This window comes from Melanostigma gelatinosum, assembly GCF_949748355.1.
Source record: "Melanostigma gelatinosum genome assembly, chromosome: 18".
In the NCBI taxonomy this organism is placed as follows: Eukaryota; Metazoa; Chordata; class Actinopteri; order Perciformes; family Zoarcidae; genus Melanostigma; species Melanostigma gelatinosum.
In genome coordinates this window covers 5,995,538-6,001,148 of record NC_136651.1, presented here as the reverse complement: position 1 = coordinate 6,001,148, position 5,611 = coordinate 5,995,538, and positions in this window count along the sequence as shown.

Sequence of the window (5,611 nt, the reverse complement as noted above, 5' to 3'; positions counted from 1 at the left end):
AGAGAGCGGGAGAGAGGGCTTGGCAGGTAAAGGAGGGAGGAATAGAGGGGGTGTGTGTGTGTGGGGGGGGGGTGTATGTGCTCATCTCTTGTGTGTCAGTTGCAGATCTGCTGGTGCGGAAGCAGATCCTTTCCCTCAGTAACTCTATTAATTTACCTCATTTATCTTAACCACCTCCCCCTCCCCCCAATAAATACTGGAGACCTCAATCCATGTGTGTGTGGGTGTGTTAGTGTGTGTGTGTGTGTGCGCCCGCGCACGAGTGCACGAGAACAACCATATATCTGTATGTGTGTGTGCGTGTGTGTGTGTGTGTGGGGGAATAAAAACACAGCAGCTCCCCTTTCTATTCCCAGAGGACAAATCCGTGGCGGAAAAACTCATTTTCCTGCAAATAGTTTGTCAGCCAAGCTAGGAGGAGTGATAAATTATCACAGACGTTAGGTGAAGGAGGGTGACTGGAGGAAGAGGGAAGCCCTATCTCTCTCTCTCTCTCTCTCTCTCTCTCTCACACACACACACACACACACACACACACACACACACACACACGCGCACACACTCCTTTCTCTCATCCTCACTCACTTTCCCAAACTACTGCTTCCTCCCATCACTTCTATTTACCTCTGATTTGTCTCATCCTGCATCTCACATGTAGAGAAAGCTGCCATCTCAACATGATACATGCATTTCGCACGCACAGAATAAACACACAAACACAGACACGTAACAACACACGCGCTCACACAAACACGCACACATAGTGCAAGTTAGAATTGGGAAAATGGGGTTGCCCCTACAACTCAAGTGTGACTCCCCATTCCAAATGATAAATTGATGGCCAGAAAAATGGATTTGTTTTCAACTAGTAGCACATCAAAGAAATAATAATTCTGTGCGAGGGAGAGTGGCGGGATGATGAATGGGGTGGACAGCTAGATCACAACGGAGCAATGGAGTGAGTGAGAGAGAGGGGGGGGGGGGAGAGAGAGAGAGAGAGAGAGAGAGAGAGAGAGAGAGAGAGAGAGAGATGAAGGAGTAGGATGTGAGAGAGAAACTGTAAAATCAACACGCAAACAAAACACTGTCAAGACAGCTTAAATGTTTTTGTATCTTTTGTAACAGGCCAACTCTGGGCGGACAAGTCTGATCCCATGCAATCTCACTTGAACAAATCAAAATGTTGACACCTGACTGTTAGGCCTCTACCTGTTTGGGTTTGTTGGACATCTCACTCAAAAACCACGGGCATTAATATGCTGACTGCTTTTTCTCGGATAAGGGTCGGGGCCAATCACGTTCATCCACACCAAACTGGAAAAAATATTTCTGGTGGACCTGGATTTGTTAAAACAGAAAACGGACTTCCCCAAAAGTGTTGCACAGAGTCGGAGGCCAACTTTTGTCCAAAATATCAACGTATGATGTAGCACTAATATCCCAAAAGAGGAACTAATGAGCCAAGCGAAGACCATGAAAAAGCCGAAATATAAAGTATACGGACACGGCTGTTCAAACAGGCGAGCCTGTATTCATTAAACAAATTGTATTCAATGTTTTTTTTATTCCTTCATAATTAAACCTTTAAATATGACAGAATACATGCATACTTTATTTCTCTCTTTTTATTTGTAAATGTTTAAATAGTGATTCAAGAACAAATGTGTGAAAATGATCCAGTTAAACTTAACGCATCATAATTATTAGCAATATAATGAACTATTCTTCACATGGAGGAAGAACTTCATGTTGTTATTCGTTTAGTTTGCAATAAGTTTGTAAAATGAGTGAGATGTTCAGGGGACTTCATTTACCCTTTGATTGGTTGAATTGTATTTGTACACAAACATATTATCCTTACAAATATGAAATCCTACTCCATATATTTGTATTCTGTTGGCTAAATTAAGGACAATGTGAAAATACACTCAGTGCTTCACGTTTAATATCACAGGTGAATTGTCGGACCACTATGGCCCTGTTATTTAAATACCTATATATGGACTGTACTAAAATACTTCCAATCCTGCTTTAACTCTCAGAGATGTCCGTTAAAAAAACCCTTTGGTTTGTTTTCTAATGCTTTAAACAGAAGAGTGAACACAGAATCAACCAAAGCTATTTCCTTTAATTAACATTTCAGTTTCAGCAGGCAATTGTAAGCATGTCGCCTAAACGGACGTTGATATCAGGACAACAAAAAGAATCAGGTGTATTTCAGTCACCATCACTTTTCCGATCTGAATTTAAGGAATACATTTAACCGAAAAAAACCATCTTTATTCTTTCTCTTGCAACTCAATCCTCCCACTCAACTCTCATCCCACTCAGATAGTCATCTCGCTCAGGTAATAACCGTTAGCATCAGTACTAAAATCACATCATCATGATCATCATCATTATCATCATCGTCCCTGGACCCAATACACTCACAATCATAGTTAGAGCCAGTAATAACACAATTGCATCCACATATTCACACAGTATTCAGGATATTATTTGGACTGCCATCGTGCACAGCAGATCATTAAATGGAAGAGGTGTTCTTCCCACTCGTTTGATTCCTTCCCTCCAGCTTTTTAAAACTGTGCGATGTCTATACCCAATGTGTGTTTTCATCCCGCTCATTTTTTTCCCAACCATATCTTATTTCTATTCTTTCTCTCTTTTTTTTTTATCCCACCCTCCCTCTACACACTCTTCTCTCCCCTTCGTAGTGATTGATGGAGTTAGGCAACGGAGCACAGAGCAACGTGTGGCCAACAGTCCAAGACAGCCTGCATCTGAGAGGGAAAGAGAGAGAGGTTGGTGTGGAGGAGGAGGAGGGTGGGGATTAAACGAAGAGAGAGGTAAAAGGGAGGGAAGAGAAGAGGAAGGGAATGGGGAGTCTGAGTGAGAATGAGAGAGAGAAGGGGAGGGAGGAAAAGGGAGAGTATGAGAGAGAGAGGGGAGCTCAGCTGAAAGCCACAGACTTAATTCTATGCATCATTAAGCAGTCTCACTCAATGCAACATCCCCTATACATCATCCACGCTCAGTAAACACAACGGTGACATTACATTAGCAACTGCAAATGAATTTTCTTTTTAGAAGGAAATTGAGAATACTCTCTTTCTCTCCCTCTCTTTTACCCTCTCTGGCACTCGCAGAGCTTCAGCGTAGGCCATAAAAGGCAGGGAGATATAAACAAAATAAAAACAAACAGTATTTCCCTTTTCTCTACTGCCTCTCTGATGGCACACACACACACACACACACACACACACACACACACACACACACACACACACACACACACACACACACACAAACACACTCACAGTTTGTCAGACACAACAGTGCAGAGATGTGTGCACAAATACACACCACTGTTCTGCTGTAATTTATTTAAGCAACATCATGAACATGAACGTTTTACTTATACTGCTGCAGGCAATACAGATTATTTTTATTTAAAGATAAGGTAACACTTAAGCTGTTTGTGTCTTGATATCTCTCAATTTGTTCTCAGTTTGTTAAACTGCATCTAGTCCGAGAAGTGGTCGCTGTAGCTGTTCATAAATTAGCCTAGTTTTAACATTAGTGTTGACTGAGTGGATATTTGCATTTACTTTATATCACTACATTTAAAAAGGGTTGCACCAAACAACTAGTTCTCACATAGAGATTAGTTGTTACTGCCAGATACTGTGTTACTGAACCAACTGTCAAAACTGACGTTAGCGTGCTAGTTTATCACGTGTTTAGACTGACGAGTGAAAGAAGTAAAATGGACGATATTACTGATCTGACACTTACTCAAAACGCTGTTTAATAAAGATGTAAACTTACAAATGCCTAGTGCATAAGTGGAAAATGTTATGGCATCGTTAGCTTTAATGGCCAAATACCACAGCTAGCTCAGCGTTAGCTTAATCAGATATTTCCCTATCGCTTTAAACTACATGAATGCTACTAGCTTGTTGTTCAGGGTAGTTCTCTTGATCTAAAAGCTGTTTAATATGGATGTAAACTGCCACTGTAAAAAAACCAAAATGAATTCATGTTTTACCAGCATTAGCCTAAACGTTGGTTATTGACGTTTGCTTCATAGTACGTTTCCCTATCATTCTAAACTATGAATACAACTAGCTAGTCCCTACTGGTTCAGCAGACCAGCATTAAACATTGGTGAGGTTAACGTTAGCTTAATCATATATTTTCCCGATCACTCTTATCTAAACCAACTACATGAATACAAGGGGGACTTCACTTGATCAAAATGCTGTTTAATGTGGATGTACATTTACAAACAGCTCAAATTAGAACATGTTTTGGCAGTATTAGACTAAATGTTGGTTAGGTTAACATTATCTGAAGCGGATATTTCCCTGTCACTCTGAATTACATGAATACTACCGACTCACACACACATTTGTGTGGATATATAAACAAAACAGGTTCAGACCTACGTTTAAGGATTGTCTGGTTAGTCATATACAGTGCTAAACCCACTATAACTGTTATTCTTGGCAGTAATGTAGCTTTCTATTAGATGAAGTAACAGCATTTCCAAGCAACTGAGTAAGTATTTACTATTGCTAATACTCACGTTTTAATGGTGGTTAACTCAATTTAGTAATCAGGTAGTAGTTATTAATTTAAAAACACACAAACTTATGAATGGATTCATAAATATGGTGCCGCCCAATCCTGAGCGCACACAACATGTGCACACACAGAATTCACACACACACATACATTTTAGCTGTAATGCCTAAGAACATAAATTATCAAGCAAGTCAAATGAATAATTATGTTTTTATTGCACAAATTATGCCCTGTCCCCTAAACTAGCCAGTCTCTGAAGCCTGGGAAATCTATTAAGGCTGTGCTATAGATCATCCCATCCACTGTGGCGTGTATATAGATCGGTCGGCTCATTTGAGGAATATTGAATCGGTTACAGTAAAGTAAGCCCCTGGATTGAGTCAAATGTAGAAATCCATGCATGTGTGAGGAGCTGTCAGTGTGTGCTGTAATGACGGATGGCTCTGGGTCTCTGTTTCAGCGAGAGGTGATAAAAAGTGTTATTATGAGTGCCGGGGAGGGACAAGGAGTGTGGGGGAGAAACAGAGAAGAGAGAATTGGACCAGATCCGTCAAATGATAAGAGCAATCAGTCAATCTGCGAACGTTTCGGACGATGGAAAGTGTTATTTCCTCCCAGCGCAGTTGGAGTCAAGGGTCGGTGAGGGGTCAAGAGTATGACCTCTGACCTTGTGCTAGAGTGAAGAGTGAGACACCAGTCAGTCAGCTGTTGATTCATGTTCCTTACAGTTAACCCATGTTATTATCTAGTGGACATGATTGGTTTCCAATTGCAGTGATTTGTAATGAAAGTACTTGAACACAAAAGGAGTGACAAGGACTTGATTAGTGAGTAAAAATCATCATGCAAACTATGTTCTCTCAGCATCTTGAATATCACACTGTACCCCTGTTTTAAAAATAAAAAAACAAAAAAGCATAATTTATGGACTCCCAGATTCGATCATATACGTTTTGTCATAAAACCCCAAAGTCCAGAAGCACAATCTGAAACAGGACGTTTCCCAGATCCTGACCCCAGT